Source organism: Camarhynchus parvulus, unplaced genomic scaffold (genome assembly GCF_901933205.1).
Source record: "Camarhynchus parvulus unplaced genomic scaffold, STF_HiC, whole genome shotgun sequence".
Taxonomy (NCBI): domain Eukaryota; kingdom Metazoa; phylum Chordata; class Aves; order Passeriformes; family Thraupidae; genus Camarhynchus; species Camarhynchus parvulus.
Genome location: NW_022148504.1, coordinates 1 through 19,529, shown reverse-complemented (window position 1 = coordinate 19,529; position 19,529 = coordinate 1). Strand labels below are relative to the sequence as shown.

General features: G+C 51.4%; 1 pseudogene; it reads right to left on the bottom strand.

The window, feature by feature from the left end:
• Positions 1-17,310: 17,310 nt before the first annotated feature.
• Positions 17,311-19,368, bottom strand: LOC115916863 (annotated as a pseudogene).
• Positions 19,369-19,529: the final 161 nt, after the last annotated feature.

The window sequence follows — 19,529 nt, the reverse complement described above, 5'->3', positions numbered from 1 at the left end:
TGGCAGGGTTTAGTTTCAGGTAGTGTGGGCAAGTACTGGCACTCACCTGCAGAAAGGCTTCTGCCTTTTGTCCCTGTAGCTAAGCCAGGGTGAGATTCCTCCTTTAGTGCTCAAAGAAAGGAAAGGAAATCCCAGAAGGGATGTGCTATGTCTTTGAAATCGTTACCAATTGTGAGGAACACCCCCTACTAGTCTAGGATGTGTCCCTGGTCAAAGGAGGTCACCCCTCTGACCAAACTGATCCCAGCCCAAAGGCCAGGCCTTCTGCTGTGCTCTGGAAGGGGTTCTGCAGGCAACGTGCTCAGGGGAAAGACCTCCACTGGCCTCACTTCTCTCAGGGATAACACATCCCATCCCATCCCATCCCAAGGGTTCCCAGGATGGCCACAGACACAAGCAATGGGATCCAGCACACTTACTTAGCTCTTTGAATAGCGCTTCTACACCTTTCTGAGCCAGACAGCCAGCAGCCACAGACACTGGACATCAGGTGCACATGAAAATAACATCAAAACCAGGACATTTAACAATGATCTTTCCCCAAGGAACTCAGGACTGCACTGAGCAGGTTCTGGGGCAGAACACATCCACAGCTGGCCCAGGAGCCCCACAGCAGTGCTGGGGGTTCCCTGACCCCAGGACCCACTGAGGCTCTCCTGGCCAGGAGCTGCCTCAGCTGCCACAGCACTCAGGCACCACACAGGTGCCTCAGTCCCACCAGAGCACAGCCACCCACAAGAGGGTGAGACTCTTCTGCCTCACACTCTGGGAGTGGAGAGGGACCCTCCCTTCACTGTTCCTTGGCACATTCATTTCAGCCGGACCCTCAAAGCCCTGCTCAGCAACACCCCCCTGCTATGTAGGATGTGTCCCTGGTCAAAGGAGGTCACCCCTCTGACCAAACTGATCCCAGCCCAAAGGCCAGGCCTTCTGCTGTGCTCTGGAAGGGGTTCTGCAGGCAACGTGCTCAGGGAGAGACCTCCACTGGCCTCACTTCTCTCAGGGATAACACATCCCATCCCATCCCAAGGGTTCCTGATGGCCATAGACACAAGCAATGTGATCCAGCACACTTACAGGTTTTGCAGAGTATCTTTTCTGCACCTTTCAGAGGCAGATCGTCATCATCATCATCAGATACTGGACATCAGGTACACATGAAAATAAAATGGAAAAGAAAAACAGGACATTTAACAAGGACCTTTCCCCAAGGAACTCTAGGACTGCACTGACTGAGCAGGTTCTGGGGCAGAACACATCCCACAGCTGGCCCAGGAGCCCCACAGCACTGCTGGGGAGTTCCTGACCCCAGGACCCACTGAGGCTCTCCTGGGCCAGGGAGCTGCCTCAGCTGCCTGTGAGAGTCTGTCCAAAATCCTGCATTTTTTCTGCCTCACGATTGCCAAAAAGACCACCGAAAACTGTTGAGCCAGTGCAGGGTGGGGAAGTTGTGTGCCTCTTAGCTACCTGTCTCCATAGGTAGTTACCTGTCGACTTCATGGGACATTCTGCCCCTGATTCCAAACAATGGATCTGGACTCCCCGCCTCGGCCTGGCTGGCTCTGGACTGTGCATATGGCCCCTTTCCAACAAGGAGACCCCCTGGCCTGCCTTCAACCATCGTGACAAATAAACAAAGATGCGGGCTTCTTCATCGACGGATCAAGACAAAAAGACCCTGTATCACCAGACCCCCCTGTACCTTCTTCTAAAGACTGGGACTGAACTACCAAAACTTCCCCTTTTTCGTGATTTCGGTTGTGAAATCAATTCCCTTCCCCCAACGAAGGACAGTATAATTAGGATCCCAGAACAGCCATCCCTTCGAGATCTCCCCAAGACCTGGTACCCTGCTGAATCTCTGACGGCTGGACCGGGCGAGAAGCAAGACCACGGTTTTGGTAGCTATAACCCATATCCCTTTTTCCTTCCTCCCTCTTTTTCCTTTGTCTTTTCCTCTTCTCTCCAGTTCCCCCCTTTCACCAACGCCATTCTGCTGTGATTTTCAATAAAACTGTATCTGATTTGTTGCCGTAAATCTTCTGTGCCTTTTTGGTTATTTTTGCACCTAAAAATCAACCCCGCCATCTGTACCCCCCTGGGTCGGATCGGGACACTGCCACAGCACTCAGGCACCACACAGGTGCCTCAGTCCCACCAGAGCACAGCCACCCACGAGAGGGTGAGACTCTTCTGCCTCACACTCTGGGAGTGGAGAGGGACCTCCCAGGTCCCTTCACTGTTCCTGGCACATGTACAGCCTGACCCCTCAAAGCCCTGCTCAGCAACACCCCCGCTAGAGTAGGGATGTGTCTGTCACCCTGAGTTTTAACGATTTTTCTAAGCCTTCTGATGTTGACATTCTTGTAGCGAGCTTTCTCACACACTTGCTGTAAATAACTCATTGTTTTGCATTCCTTTATGGAGGAGGAGAAAGTTGATGGACTCTTGGTTTGTCCAGTGTCATTGGAGAGGTGGCACAGTCACCCTCCAATCCACTGTCACTCCTGGAAAACCATAAATGTTGGAGTCAGAAAATAAACTTCCCTTTTTCTTCACCTTGAGACCAGGGGTGTGTGCTCGTGTTGTTTTGTGTCCTATAGCAACATGTGTCCCTGGTCAAAGGAGGTCACCCCTCTGACCAAACTGATCCCAGCCCAAAGGCCAGGCCTTCTGCTGTGCTCTGGAAGGGGTTCTGCAGGCAACGTGCTCAGGGAGAGACCTCCACTGGCCTCACTTCTCTCAGGGATAACACATCCCATCCCATCCCATCCCAAGGGTTCCCAGGATGGCCACAGACACAAGCAATGGGATCCAGCACACTTACTTAGCTCTTGAATAGCGCTTCTACACCTTTCTGAGCCAGACCGCCAGCAGCAACAGACACTGGACATCAGGTGCACATGAAAATAACATCAAAACCAGGACATTTAACAATGATCTTTCCCCAAGGAACTCCAGGACTGCACTGAGCAGGTTCTGGGGCAGAACACATCCCACAGCTGGCCCAGGAGCCCCACAGCAGTGCTGGGGAGTTCCTGACCCCCAGGACCCACTGAGGCTCTCCTGGCCAGGGAGCTGCCTCAGCTGCCACAGCACTCAGGCACCACACAGGTGCCTCAGACCCACCAGAGCACAGCCACCCACAAGAGGGTGAGACTCTTCTGCCTCACACTCTGGGAGTGGAGAGGGACCTCCCTTCACTGTTCCTTGGCACATTCATTTCAGCCGGACCCTCAAAGCCCTGTTCAGCAACACCCCCTGCTAGTGTAGGATGTGTCCCTGGTCAAAGGAGGTCACCCCTCTGACCAAACTGATCCCACCCCAAAGGCCAGGCCTTCTGCTGTGCTCTGGAAGGGGTTCTGCAGGCAACATGCTCAGGGGAGAGACCTCCACTGGCCTCACTTCTCTCAGGGATAACACATCCCATCCCATCCCAAGGGTTCCCTGGATGGCCATAGACACAAGCAATGTGATCCAGCACACTTACAGGTTTTGCAGAGTATCTTTTCTGCACCTTTCAGAGGCAGATCATCATCATCATCATCAGATACTGGACATCAGGTACACATGAAAATAAAATGGAAAAGAAAACAGGACATTTAACAAGGACCTTTCCCCAAGGAACTCCAGGACTGCACTGAGCAGGTTCTGGGGCAGAACACATCCCATAGCTGGCCCAGGAGCCTGCAGAATGGCCACAGACAAGAGCAATGGGATCCAGCACACTTACTGATTGCGTCAAATAGCGCTTCTACACCTTTCTGAGCCAGACAGCCAGCAGCCACAGACACTGGACATCAGGTGCACATGAAAATAACATCAAAACCAGGACATTTAACAATGATCTTTCCCCAAGGAACTCCAGGACTGCACTGAGCAGGTTCTGGGGCAGAACACATCCCACAGCTGGCCCAGGAGCCCCACAGCAGTGCTGGGGGGTTCCTGACCCCCAGGACCCACTGAGGCTCTCCTGGCCAGGGAGCTGCCTCAGCTGCCACAGCACTCAGGCACCACACAGGTGCCTCAGTCCCACCAGAGCACAGCCACCCACAAGAGGGTGAGACTCTTCTGCCTCACACTCTGGGAGTGGAGAGGGACCTCCCTTCACTGTTCCTTGGCACATTCACAGCCTGACCCTCAAAGCCCTGCTCAGCAACACCCCCTGCTAGTGTAGGATGTGTCCCTGGTCAAAGGAGGTCACCCCTCTGACCAAACTGATCCCACCCCAAAGGCCAGGCCTTCTGCTGTGCTCTGGAAGGGGTTCTGCAGGCAACGTGCTCAGGGGAGAGACCTCCACTGGCCTCACTTCTCTCAGGGATAACACATCCCATCCCATCCCAAGGGTTCCCCAGGATGGCCACAGACAAAAGCAATGGGATCCATGAATCTACACTTACTGATGGACTCAATTTGTCCTCCTTGGTCATGCTGCCATGAACTCCCTTTTTTGTGGCCATTAGGTTCACCTGAAAAGGAAAAGAAAAATTAAAAAGAAGACGTTTCACTATGATAATTTCCCTTAGGTTTTAAAAAATGCATTCAAGAGCTTTTTTGTGACACATATATCCCTCATACTACTCACACCTCTGATCTATTCAGGGTTTTTTAATTTACCGATTTTCCCTTCCATCGCTGTCCAAACAGAATACAGCTCTTTCCAAGATATTCAGTCCTTGCTTCTTGTCTCCCGTATCATTTTCTCTAGGTTCACTATGCAATGCAAGGGAAAAGAGGGGCAAAATCTCTGTGGTGGGCAAAATCTCAGCGCTAGAGAAGATAAGGCAGTTGATAAGATGTTCTGTTGCACTCCCAGCTGGTCCCTAACCCACCTTGTCTGCCCTGGAGCTCTGAGAATTCTCACAGACACACACTTCATCTTCCTTGGTAAAAGTTAAGACCTTTTGCAGAGTGCAGAACCTGGTGCTCAACCTCAGTCACATTTTCCACAGAGGTAAGGGACCATTTTCCATTCCTTCAGACTCAAATCCTCAAGGTTATCCTGACCAGCTATGAAGAAATCTATGGTGAAAGGACAAGTGACCTTGTCTGGTGTCTACGCAGGAGGTGTCCCGACCAGAGAGTAATTAGCACTGACTCCATGATGCAGAAGGCATGAAAGACACTTTATTATTCGTGTATAGTATTAAGAAATCTACAGTTCCTATAAGAACAGTAGTGGACTTAAGACCTGATTGGTCTTAAGGTGAAAACCTCTCACACTATTGATGCACTATGAATAGTACACTCTAGCAAACCATTTTTATAAACAATGGTTATAGAAAGAGAGAGAATAATTGTCTGATTTTTTTTTCTCTAAGATTGTTAGGTTCAGTTTGTGAGAAATTGTCTCTGTTCATTCTTTGACCGAACTGAGAATATTTACAGGCTGGCTGCCAGATGCCCACCAAACTTCTCTCACTCCCCCTCCTCAACTGGACAGGAGGAAAAAATATGACTGAAGAGCTCACATACAGCCTGGGACATCCCTCACCAGTTGCCACCATGGGCAAACCAGACTCAACCTGGGGACGATTGCTTTGCTTTCTCAGCAATTCCCAATAGAGCAGCAAGCCAGGTAACAAAGACAAAACTGAAACCACCTCACTCCCACCCTCCCCTCTCCTGGCTGTGAACACACCTGGTGCAGGTGGCTGGGCCAGCTGCAGTGCCAGATGCAAGCTGAGCTCGGGTGGGAGCCTGAGACTGGGAGCTCGTGAATGGCCAACAGAGCCCAACAAAGGGCACCAAGAGTGGTGGCACAGCTGGGGAAGGGACACTGAGAGACCCAGCAGGAGCAGAGGGCCCGGGAGGAAGAGCCAGACTTGAGCCTTGGGCATGCAGACTGTGAGGGGATAAAACTGAGGGGCTCCCTTGCTGGGGGACCAGCTGAGGCTGTTCCTGTGTCCCTGCACTGGGAATAAATGGCTTTATGGAATCAGACAGCTGAGACTGCTCTGGGAAACCTGGGCTGGAACCAGGGAGGACACAGGGGCTGGGTGTGGGGAGTCCAGCAGAGCCCACTGGGGCACTGCAGCCACTGCTGTGGAGGGGCTTCTGCCAGCACTGAACACCTCTGGTGGCTGGAGTGTGATGGCCAGAGAGCCTTAGGAAGGGTCAGACTGGGAAGTTTCCTAAATATCCTCTTCTGTAAGCTGGCTGCAGAAAGCAGGGCCCCTGCTGACCCTTCCAACAAAGACGCCTGTCCCTCCTGAGCACATCCATCAGAGCAGCAGTGATGAGGTGAAGGCAGAAACAGGGACTGCTCAGGAGTGAGGAAAGGTCTAATCAGGGCACAGCTTGCTGCCGTGCTCTGCTCTCCCTCTTTCTTGCACTCCATTTCCCTGGGCTGTCTGCTCCTTGTGACTTTCTGTTTTCTTTGCCCAGGGCCATTTTTGGGGCTCAGCAATACCATTTCAAGGCGCTTCTGGCCTCAAAAATGGGCATTTGGGGAACTTCACAGCTGAGAATACAGAAGTCTCAGGAGCATTGGGGATGAGAAACAGCCCCCCTGGGGACTTTTTGCAACCTGAAACAGCATTTGGGCTCAGAAATACCGATTTAGGGAGCACTGGGGCTCTTAAACACCAATTTAGGGACATGCAGGTCTACAAAACCCTGATTTGGGAAGTTCAAGGCTGAGAAAAAATCATGTTGGGAGCTTTGGGAATCAGGGAGAGTGATTTGGGGATACTTTCAGATCACCAAGAACGATTTAGAGAGCTTTTGGGCTCCAAAGAACCAATTTAAGCAGATTTTGGGCTCTGGAGTCCCCATTTAGGGAGCTTTGGAGCTCCAAACTAGCGCAGTTTCGGGAGCTTTTGGGCTGAGAAACCTCAACTTCGGGAGCAGAAGGAGCAAACCCCGGGGGATATACGGGAGGGGCTGACGCTTACCTGGGACAAGGCTGAAAAAGAAGCAGCTCCGCGCTGGGGAGTGAGCACCGCAGCCTCCGCTCACCCGCGTCTATCCCACCGTGCCCGCCCCCGTTCCCGCCCCTACGGGCTCCGCCCACTCCCCCGCAGCTCCTTTCGGTTTTACGCTGAGTTCCCGTAAATCAGTTCTCAGCCTGGAAACGGAAAGTGAAAATGTTCCTGTCAGGGAGCGGCTCCTTGGCTGGGGGTGGGAAATGGGCGCAGCCAACGGCCCCTCCCTGCTCCTGGAGCCTCCCAGGGGCACCGGGAATGCCCCGGGAGGGCACCAGGGGCGCTGGGAGTGAACCCCGCGGGGTGGTGGCAGACAGGGCACAGGGCTTGAGTGAGTGGCGTCAGGGCTCTGGAACACTGATTTTGGGAACTTCATGCCTTAGAAACCCCTATTTCAGCAGCTTCGGGGCCAGAACGGTGAGCTCAGGAGCTTTGGAGCCGAGAATGAGCAATTCTGGGGGCTTTGGGGCTCCAGAACACTGGTTTTGTGACTTTTTTGCATCACCAAAAAAAAAAAAAAAAAGGAGCTCCGAGTCAGCAATTTAGGGATGTTTTGAGCTCAGAAACAGCAATTTAGAGAGATTTTGGGCTCAGAAACAGCCATTTAAGGATACTTTGGCGTCTGAAACACCAATTTGGGGAGCTGAGAAACATTCATTTAGGGAGGATTTGGGCTCATAAATATCAAATTGTGGTAAATAGGTAGGATTCGTGCTTATAAAATTGAAACAGTTATTAAGATGGATACAGTAATCAATATTTGGAAATAGTAAAACAGTTAAAAAAGGTTGAAATGCCAAAAAGAAAAGCGAGAGGAAGGGCTCTACACCCCTTTCCTGCAGATGTTCAGGATAGAAGGAAATAGCAAGAGATAATGGTTACCAAAATTAACAAAAAGAAGGAGAAAATCTGGTTGGGTCCCAGGAAAAATGCTAATTATAAGAGATTTATTGCTTTGATGCTAAAATATAGTAGAATGTTAGTTTTGGCTTACATTATATTGGCTTGGTGCACATGTGTAATCCAAAGGTGAATTAAAGGACAAAGAGGAAGAGGAGAGGCCTTCATCAGGACGACCCCCAAAGACTTGTGCAACCACCAAAGCGAGTGGTGGAGCATGCGCGGTAAAGGTGGTGATGAGGGAGGAGATAGAAGAGTGATGAATCGAAAATGGGAAGAGATGACATTGACAGATGGCTTATAAGGGGTGAATCGTCCCTTGGCAAGCTCGTACGTGAGGTGGCAGGGGCCCAAGAGCCCTGCACTCTGTACCCCGCGGTTATCTTTTGCTTATGCGTTATTATTAGAACCAAATTATCCCTTATTTTAATCAAATTATATTGTAAATATTTCAAGTGCATTCTATTTTATATATTCTTTAAACTATTCCATTAAAATTGTTACTATCTGTAATATTGTTATTTTTTTTTATGATGGGATAATTGGGCAAACATAACAAAATTAAAGAGTTTTTGATCTCCCAAATAAAAACCTATTTAGTGAGGGCTGGAATACAAGTATGGGGAGGCCTGGCAGACTGACTGTACCCCAAATGCACCAGGGCAAGTGCTGTGTGCCTGTGGTGGTGAGAACAACGGCTGGATGACTGCAGACATACCACATATATTACCATATATGTTACCATATCATATATTTAGTTTATAAACTAAAAACATTCCTGATGGAACCACATTACTGGATTTAGAAAGGCTGCCAGAAGTGTAATTGTACCAAAAGGTTTGATTCTTATACACAGGGTGATAGGGAAAAACACTTTAGAAGTTTTAGACTGATTCCTTCCCATGTATTTAAAATTAACACAAAAATCCAATTTCACAGAACCCAGGAACTCACCAGAACAGTGAGCGGTGGGTGGTGGGACAATAACATCCTGCTACAACTGATGTTATTCTTGCATCAAGAACAAAATGAAATTAAGTGGTGTATACTGAAATGTTTCTCATTTTGAGAAATCACCCTGAGTAGCAGGGTATCCTCACAAAAGGATTGTGGTATTAATGTAGCACCTTCAGATCCTTTCGTTTAGGCTTTAGAGAAGGAAAATAAAGAGAAAAATTATGAAATGTTGATGTTATATGTGTAGCATGGGACACATCTGCTCTAAGCATTTAGATTATCAAGAGAAAGGAGGTTTAAATGCAGTTGCAAAGTCCAGTGCATGGAGGACTAAGAAAGCTGGCTGCAGGCACAGATAAGAAAGCAATAAAGATAAAAGAAAGTTCAGGAGAAAGGTAAAAAAATTGTCTGGCTCTTATTTGCATAGCATAGTCCTTGATGATATTTGAATAAAACTACAGGAAATCCAGGAAACAGATGCTTTTGATATGGGTAAACTGCTTGACATTGCATGGGCAGTACATACAATTCAAAAGAAAACCAGCTGGAAGGGACTAAGTAGAAAATAATAACAGGTGAAGAAAAAGGAATCGGCAAAGGACTGCTGCCCCCAGGGAGGAAGGGGAGAGGCGTCTTGTGGCAGGGGAAGGAGTTCAGTTCCTCACTTCATTAGGAAGATTGGGAACAAATCAGTGCACATATTGTAAAAAGGATGGACACTGGAAGCAGAAGTGTCCTCACCTAAAACCCAGGACTTCTCCAAAGTCCTGACTTCTCCCTCATGGCAATAGCTGGGTACTTGTGAAGGGGACCAGAGGCTTCATCCCCAGCAGAGCCTGTGGTAACAGCCACACTGGCAAAGGAAAAACTGGGAATTCTGGTAGGCACAGGAGCTGTTTATTTTGTATTAAATACCCTGCAAGGGAAGTTAAGTGATGATTCCATCACAACTGTCAGTGCCATTGGGACTTGTGAAACACGCTCCTTTTTCAAACCAGCTGTGCAATGCAAACTTCACAATGCCAGAAGTTTATGTCCAAAAAGGAGACAAAAGGGTCCTGTAACTTTATTCGAATAAAGGGAAAGGCCATGACATGTTTACCCTGGGGTCTCTCCAATTTTTTGAGGACACAGCCTCCTTTTCAATACTATTTTCCTGTTCACATCACCCTCTGTCTTTCCCCACAGGCTGAGGTACTTGAGAGGTACAGACTTCCCAAATCACCCAATACATATCCCCTCCCAATACGCACCCCTCCTTTTCTTTGTACCTCTGTTCTTCTTTTCTAAGTCTGGGGATTTAAGATGGCCTTGGATAAGCAGCAGTGTGTGTCAATTAGTAACATTTCTCTGACATGTATGGTTCCTCCTGTTGCTTCTTTCACCTGCCAGTATCTACTTTATCTACAGGCAGACTCATGGTTTGTAAAGACACATTCCTCCCAGTCGTTTAACAAATAAATTCAAACTGGGAAAATTATGGATAATCCATCAATTTTTGTACTTGCTTAGGTCTCCAAAACTGTTATTAGTAGGAAACTTACTGTGAAAATTGAATGCAGAGATCAAGTTTTGGGAGTGTTGCTTCATTCAAACAAGAAAGCACTGATGAGGGCTCCAGCTTAGGCTTGCCAGATCCCACAAAGGTCTTTTGAATTATTCACTTGTGCCAAGGATGGCTCAGCTGTTTGTGAGCAGTCACAGCTACAGTGCTGTCAATTCAGGAAGCTCCTAAACTGGCTCTGGGACAAAGCATGACAGTCTGTGTACCACAGTTGGTACAGACAGGCTTGAAACAAAAGGGAGGCCACTGGCTGTCCCCAGCTCAGATACCAAGTGGTATTAATGGACCGTCAAAACCACCTCTGCTGTTAATCCAGCTGTGTTTCTGTTGGCCTCCAAAGTACTCCAGAACATGATTGCCTACAAACAATCAAAGAAGTTGATTCCAGCCAACCGGACTTGAAGGACAGCCCAATAGAGAACCCAGACTGGGAGCTGTACATGGACAGAAGTAGCTTTGTTCACAAGGGAAATCACATCTGGGTATGTGGTGACTGGGCTGAACAAAGGAGTTAAATTTAAAAGCTCTAACATTATTGTATTTGCAGGTGCCCTTGTGGCAAAAGAGGAATGATGCATCTGACGCCCTGTTCTCAGAAGGCTAATTTGTTATTTTATAATACTATATTATATTAAAGAATACTGTCCTAAACTATACTAAAAGAATACAGAATAGATACTTACTGAATGCTAAAAAGATAATAATGAAAACTCATTACTCTTTCCAGAGTCCTGACACAGATTGGCTTCAACTGGCCAATGTGTCAGAACAACTCACACCAGAATCCAATCAGGCAATCATCTTCAGGTAAACAATCTTCCATGATACATTCCACTTGTGCACAAACATGGGAGAAGCAAATAAGATAAGAATTGTTTTCCTTTTTTTCTCTGGGGCCTCTTGCTGCTTTTTCAGCTTCCCAGGAGAAAAATCCTAGGCGAAAGAATCATGTTCAGAGAATGTGGATGCCACATCAACATCAGGCATTTCAGCACAGAAGGCTAAACTGGTTGCTCTCACCCAGGCATTGGAACTGAGAAAGAAATTGATCATCTGGATGATCAAGGATGCTTTTAGTGTAGTGCTTGCCCACAGGGCAATCTGCAGGGAGAGGTTTGTTATCAGCACAAGGTTCATCAATCAAACACGGGACACAAATATTACACCTGCTGGAAGCAGTACAAAAACCAGCTGAAGTTGCAATTCTGCACTGTAGAACACACCAGACAAGTAAAATAGGGCCAAAATAGGGAAATGACTAGGCTGACAGGGTAGCTAAAGAGGCTGCAGAAAAAGGCATCCACATTTTGGTTCTACAACAAGAGATCACTGGTACCATTGGTTAATCTAGAATATGGTGCAAAGGATTGTCAGTTAAGTGAAACATTATAAGCTGGATTTCACCCTGGTGGATGGGCAGTCACCCCTTCTGGAAAAGTAATAGTTCCCAAAAAATGATGAGAGAAATAGTAGAGAACACCAATCTATACATTGAAGTGCAGAGAAATATTGAAGACACTTAAGAAAGACAGCAATTGGCTCCGAGATGACCAGAAAGACCTCTTAAGTTTCACCCAGGGATTGGTCATAAAATTCTTAGAAAACTTAAAGATCAAAGCAGCCAAAATACTCCTTTTAACTAATTGTTGGAAATGTTCTCAGCTAATGTTGAGAGGAATAGGATTCCATTGGAGGGCCCACCCTGTGGGGTGGCAAGAACTGTGTCCATGGGCTCTGACTCGTCACTGTCAGTGCAGGGACAGTTAAAGAAAACAGGAATATAATTATCAGTTTGACAGGATTCACTAAGATTTCCCTTCAGGAGAAACCAAACCCTGTTCTAGTTCCAGAGGCCTCAGTGTGAGAGGAGGATTTCTGTGCTTTGCCATCATTCTCAATGCCAGTAGAACTTGGGGTGCTGGAGCAGGTCAGGAAATCAGACCTTCGGTACTGGGAATGGGAGCTGCTGGGTGTGTGGAGACTGCCCATAAATGGCTTCCCTAAAGGATGGTTTGGATCCTATTTCCAGGCAATGTTGGTGCTTCCCTTCAGCAACAACCACAAGGAAGAGTTGGGGCCAAGAGCAGAGGCAGCTGATGGTGCTCCCTGCACTGACCCCCTCCCACACAGGTTCTGCTGGACCATGGAGGGTGCACAGAGGTGCCTGCCTTGTTCCAGGGCTGCCAGATGGGCTTGGGACTGCCCTGGATCCTCCTGGGAACTCCCCTGAGGGTCAGATGAGTCAGGGCCAGATTCCTTTCCCCTGGGCTTGCTGTGTCCCCTGGGGCTGCAGAGCTCTCCTTTGCCAGTTTGTTGCTAGATGAGGAATTGTTGGCATCCGATGGGTTAATGCAATGCTCACCCTTCAAAAATGCCACACCTTTAAAACCACTCAGTGCTTACTCTGCAGGAGCATGTTAAACATTAACCTAGAAGAATGGTCAAGTAACCAGCCCCTGTTATTGCCACCAAGGGCTGGGAGGAGACACCTTGTCCTGAGGCCCTGGGGCCTCCTGGCACAGCCCCAGCCAGGCTGGGCACTGTCAGCCCCTTGTCCTGCCCTCAGCATTCCCCCCTAGCCCACATCCCAGTGGCCTCAAGGATCTGCTGGAAGGAGTCCCTGGGGAGCCTTGCTCAGCAATGGCCCTGGGGGCTCCTGAATGCTCCCAGGGACTGCAGGGTTTTCAAAGCACTTGGGGTTTGGCTTTTGCCTTGGGGTCTCTGAGAGCTTTGTGCAATCATGGCCCCAATTATCTGCTGTAATTAGTCCCTGGAGGGGCTTTGTCAGTAACACCACTCAGTGGGGCTCATTAATGCTTCAGGGTACTTCAGTTATTTTAAGGTACTTGGTGTTTCCCTTTGGATACAGACTCTGGGAGAGGTTTGTGCAATCATGGTCCCAATTATCTGCGTTAATTAGTCCCTGGAGAGCTTTGTACTGACACTCAGTGGGGCTCATTAATGCTTTGAGACACTCAAGGTGTTGAAGATACTTTGGATTTTCCTTCCCACACTGAGTGTCTGAGAGGTTTTTGTGCCATCCTGGCCACCAATTCTCTCCTCCAAGGAGTCCATGAGGAGCCTGTGTTGGGATGGACCTCAGTGGGAGCCATGAATGCCTGGAGACACTTTGGGTGTTTGCTCTGCCTTTGACTCCTGGCAAGGTTTGTGCAATCTCCTCCCAGGCCCTGAGGTTCAAGGGCTCAGCTCCAAATGCACACTGAGGCTCATGAGGATCAAGCAAGTCCTGACAAACCACGGCTCTGCCTTGATTTCCCTCTGCTCCACTGCAGTTCATTAGGAGGGTTTCCTTTGACAGTTAGGGAGAAATAGTTCAAAGAGCTTCTAGGAAATATGAATTCCTGTTTTAAAGGGTGTCTTTTATTGCTGTTCTTATTACACAAGAGGTGATTGCAGCATTCAGTGACTGATACTGATGCAGGCACTCTCCTAAGGAGGTCTGGCCTGCTCAGAGAAGCTGTGCCTTGAGCTCTGAGCCAGTGTGGACAACCTTGCTCCACATTCCCCAAGCCCATCGTGTCTCTCCTCACTCACCTGGGACCTGCTTTGCTTGCAGAACTGGCTGCACACAGCCAAAGAGGGATTTTCCTTCTTAGATTTTTGAAGCAATCTAAAACTCCTGAGTTTCCCCATTGCAAACAGACATCCTCCTCAAGCGTGTGCCAAGCCCAAGCTGCCACCAAGAGCACTCCAGAGCTGCCCTGGGCCAGCTGTGAGGGTGGATCATCATCCAACAGGCAGTGGGCCATTGCAAGGGACTGTTGCCATGGACACTGCAGGGACCCCATTGCTGGGTTTGGGTGCCATGGCAACCCCCATCAGGTGAGGTTTCCTTGGAAACCAGCCCAAGGAGCCATTTCTGCAGCCAGGTTCCATGGCCACTTGCCTGCAGAGCTGTTGCTGCCCTTGGCTGCCATGGCAACCCTGAGGACAAAGCGGTGCCAGGGCTGTTCCAGGTAGAATTGCAGTGACACTCGTTGGTGCCACCAGGTGCCATGGCAACGGCCACGGGGACCCGTTCCTTGGTTTGGTGCCATGGCAACCAATGCCCGGAGCCCTTGTGATGGTTGGTGGCCATGGAAAGCTGCCCTGGGCCCCTTGCTCAGGGCTGCTGTCAGTGCCCAGAGCCAGAGGGGATCCCTTGCTGGGGGCTTGTGCCACGGCCACCTGCCCTGTGCCGCGCTGGCCGCTCAGGCACCAGGAACCAGCAGCCAACGGCACTGCCAGGGCCAAAGGCCAGGTCAGCCAGACACAAAGGGGCAGGGCTGGGCACTGTTGCCATGGCAACCGTCACTGGGGGGGACACCGGGGTCACCTGGCCTGGCAGTTGCCATGGAAACCCCTGGCAGGCACTGAGGGCACAGCCCCTGGCACTGAGACACTGCTGGGCCGGGCGCTGAGCACAGGGCTGAGCACGCAGAGATGGTTTTGTTCTTGCTGAGCTGCAGCACAGCCAAGGCCTGTCCTGCCCCTCGTCCAGCCACGCTGGGGAGGGGCTGGGGCTGCGGGGCAGCTTGGCAGGGGACACAGCCAGGACAGGGGACCCCAACTGACCCCGGCCATACCCCAGAGCAGAGGACATCATGCTCAGGGTATGAAGGGGGGAACAAGGAGGAAGGGGGGAATTTTGGAGGGAGGGTTTTTGCCTTCCCAGGTAACACTTAGGCAAGAGGGGGCCCTGTTTCACCAGTGGGCAGGGTCACTACCAAAGACACACACACCAACTGAAGGAATTGTGTCATTTATATCATGCACAGCTGGGAACACATGCACTGATCATGTAGTTAATAATGCTTCCTTAAGGAGTGGATACAAATATAACATTTGGTTGGAAGGTTCCTCTAGAGGTGAACTTCGCCTCAGGGTCTGTTCAGGCCTTGGTACTTGGTACTACAGTCCTGAGACCTACAATGAACTACAACCTTCCTAACAATTTTTTCAATAACACAGTTTAGATTGAGATATTAGGCATAAAGGCATCTCCTCTTGTGCTTCAATTATGTGCTCTTTAATTTCATTACTCTGAGCTATTCATGTTCCCTTTAAAACATGCCTAAATAGTTGCTGCTATTCTCTGTTATTTATCAAATGCCTCTCTTTTCTTGAGACTATCTCTTTTAAGGCAAGTCTCAATACTCCACTTCCTAGCACAAAGCGTCACAACAACTCTAACATGGAATGTCAGCGTGCACGCCAAGTGCACACGCTGCAATGATGACAGGCACTGCCACAAATGCATGTAACAGCAGCCTCCAGTTTGGCAGCCATGAAGCCAATCCCAGCAAGAAGAATTTTCTTCTTTCTGCCATTCTTCTCCTGCTCTTTGTGTCAAGGTGATTCCTGACTGTTGGCCTTCAAACCATCCCTGACAGCAGTGCAACATTCCTGTCCCATGAGAGCCCAGGCTCCTCCAAGGCCATGCAATTCTGTGGAGTCCCCATTTGTGTTTGTTGGAGCTCACAGGATGTGCTACTGGACATTTTAACAGCATCATTTGCTACTTCTTCTAATAATCCATTCAGCTTATTCCTGTCAACTCCACAGGATGGGGCAGCACACATGGGGCACAGGATGAACCAGAATCTTTTGCTTGCTGAAAGCCAAGGCACTCCTTGGGGGAAAATGTTCCCTGGGCCCCAACTCTTCCTTGTGCTTGTTGCTGAAGGACCCGAAATGGTGGCCCTGCAGCCAAGAGTGGTGTGACACTGACACTGAGCAGCTCCAGCACTCCAAGTTCTACTGACATTGGCAGGGATGGTAAAGCACAGAAATCCTCTCACACTGCGGCCTCTGGAATTAGAACAGGGTTTGGTTTCTCCTAAAGGGAATTGTAGTGAATCCTGTCCAAATGATCATCATATTCCTGTGTTTTCTTTAACTGTCCCTGCACTGACAGTGACGAGTCAGAGCCCATGGACACAGTTCTTGCCACCCCACAGGGTGGGCCCTCCAATGGAATCCTATTCCTCTCAACATTAGCTGAGAACATTCCCAGCAATTGGTGATATGCAGGACTTTGGCCCTGATCTTTACATTTTCATAACTAATAATTACATTTTGATGACTAACCCCTTGGTGAAACACTAGAGGTGTTTGTGGCAGACAAAGATCCTGGCTGATTATCAAGGTACACCTTACAGACATCAGGAGTACTTTAGTGACACCGTTCTTCATTCTTTTTTCTCAATCTCATTGGAGTTAGGAACAGAATTCTGTTGTCCATGGAGCCGGCGCCTTTTGAATTCCAGAATAATGCCCCCAGGCCCTTTGCTGTTCAGCTTTACCATGCTGTCTGTGGCTAACAAGGCTTGGGGGGCCCTTTCCCCTCTGGCTGGAAGGGGCCGGGTCCCAGTCCCTGAGGGGCAGCCAGGCTCCTGGATGGAATTCCTGTGCCAGTCCCTCAGTGTCACAGCAGCCTTCACACGGAGCCCCGTGGATCACAGCATTTTCCAAAGGGGCCCTTGGGGCAAACAGGGAGATCTGGTCTGGCAGGATGTGTAAAACAATCTCCTGTCAGATCTACTGGTTCTCACACACTATACTTGGCTGCAGGGACACATCCCCATTGTTCCTGCCCAGGGTTCAGGACTCAGAGTTGTCTTTCCTAGGAGCTGTTCCTTCAGCTGCCTCGGGAGGGCCCTTTGGCCTCCGGACCCACACTCTGGCTCCATTATTAGGGCTGCTGGATCCAAACCCTTCATCTCCACAAGCGGTGGTGATTGGAGGTGGAGCTCCTTTTTCACAATCGTTATCGAAATTGCAAGATCAATAATTGTGCAACCCTGTCACGGGGTTGAATAATCCAATACTGGTCAATATTGCTTAACAGAATTACTGAGCTGCGAGTTCCCTTCTCCTGACCCCTGCTTGGAGCTACAGGCAGCACAAAACCAGCCAGGTTTGCTTTGCCACTGAGGGCCAAGAGATGTGTGGAGCTGGTACCTGCCAGGCCCCTGGATCCAACTGTGTGCGTGGATCTCTCCCATCTTCTAGGGCAGAGGAACACCCTGCACCCAAGGATGACAGAAAAGCTCTTCTAAGGATGGCCTGTCTGAGGGTTGCATGGACAAGCACTTCTTAATGATATCCTGGCACTCTGGGGAGAGAAACCACAAATCACCAGTCAGTTGGAGAAGTTGCCCCCCTGCTCCCGTGCCCAGGCCATGCTGGGTGTGCCCAGAGCTGGGCCTAAACTTCCCCATGGATGCTCTGTTTGGAGGAGAGCAGGACATTTGCCACCTCCTCAGCAGCTGCCAGAGTGGGATGCCCACGAGCCCGCTGCTATCTCCCAGCACTGGGATTCCCCCTGTGCCCAGAGATGAGGATCCACCTTGAGAGCGCCATCGTGGGAACAAGATCCGCCCCCGGATGATCTCCTGGCCCCTCCTGAACGGGTGCTTCCCCATGACTAGGTGGCACAGCAGGAGGCCCAGAGACCAGATCATCGCTGCCTCGCTGTGGTAGCGCTGGTGCTGGATCCACTCTGGTGGGCTGTAGGACAGGGTTCCTGTGGAACACAGACACAGCTCAGCAGGGGGATGCTGCTGCTCCCAGAGCCTGGCCCCAGCATCCCTGGGCATGCGGGGGCTGCATCAGAGCCACACGGGGTGAGCACTGCCCTCTCACCAGCACTTGGGACTTGTGTACAAACTCGGGGCTGGAAAAGAAGCCACTGGTGCTGGAAGAGGGCAGCAGAAACCCTGGGAAGGCCCAACCGTGACACACAAAGGAAAAACCTGCTCAGTGGTGGAGAAAACCCCCTCTCCTCCCCACCTGCATGGTCCCCAAAAATGTTCATAAGCCAAGGCAAACAAGGGGAGCGGAGCAGTCCAAGCCCTTCCTCGCCTGCACATCAAACCATCCGGGGCACGAGGTCAGACCCCCCTCTATGCTAACCCCATGGGGGTTTGTGTTGGGCTGGCTGCCCCAGCTCCAGCCCCAGCCCAGGCCACAGTGAGTGCTGAAGGCTGTCAGCAGGGCTGGGAGCTGGCCCCCCTCACACCCCACCCGAATCAACTTGGCTCCAGCATCAATCCCATCCCGGCTGCAATAGGGAGAAGCCCTGGTGCTGCACCCAGGCTGGGCCATGAGATGCCCAGGAGCATCCCCTGCGCAGGGCTCACCTGCAAACTGGGTGTAGGCTGTGTGTCTTGGAGGAAGGCACCACAGCCAAAGTCGATGAGTTTCAGCTGCCCGCTGGCCAGGTCGAGGAGGATGTTCTCGGGCTTGATGTCCCTGTGCAGGACCCCGCAGCTGGTGCAGTGCTGCACGGCCCCAGCACCTGGCGGAACAGCGCCAGCCCTCCTCCTCCGGCAGGAACCCCCGCCCGCCAGGAAACCCGAGAGCTCCTGGCACCGCCCGACGCTCCAGCACCAGCAGGAAGCTGTCGGGGAGCTCCAGCCACCCAGGAGCCGAATGACACCGCACAGCCACGGACACCTTGGCCAGCAGCCACGATCTCCAGGGGCGGCGCTGGTGCCGCCGGGGCTGCGGGAGGAGCGCTGTGCCGCCAGTGCGGCTGAGGCCGTGCCGGGCTCTGGGAGCCCCTCCAGCCAGCCCGGGATGCTCTGCACGCCCGGGCCAGCCCACGCCCGCCTCCCCGCAGGGCTCCCGGCGGCTCCCACCCCCTGCCGGGCCCCGGCTCCTCGCCGCCCGGCACGCCCGGCTGCTGCCGCTGGCCCCCGCCACTCACCAGCTCGCCCCAGTGCCGGACGCGATCCCCGCGGCACGCGCGTGGATGGCCACCTGCGGCAGGGAAAGCAGCGGGCTCAGCTCGCGCCACCCGCCCCGCCGCGCCCCCTCCTCCTCCCTTCTCCTGCTCCTCCTCCTCCTCCTCCTCCTCCTCCTCCTCCCTCCCTCCCGCTCCGCCTCGCCACGCCGGCCCCCGCTCACCGGGGCGCCGTCCGAGCCGCGTCCCCTGAGCAGACGCTGCTGAAGCCGCCGCGCCCCCCAGCAGCGAACCACTCGGTAGCGCTCCTGCAGAGCCTCCTGCGCCTTCCCCTGCGGGCGGGACGCGGCTGTCAGCGCCGGCCCGGGGCCAGCAGCGGCCCCGAGCGCCCCTCAGCCGCCCCGGGCCGGCCATGCCCAGGCGTTCGCTCTGTGGAACGCGGCACGGAGGCTCGGGGGGCGGCCCGGCGCTTGCCGAGCGGCGGAGCTCGGGC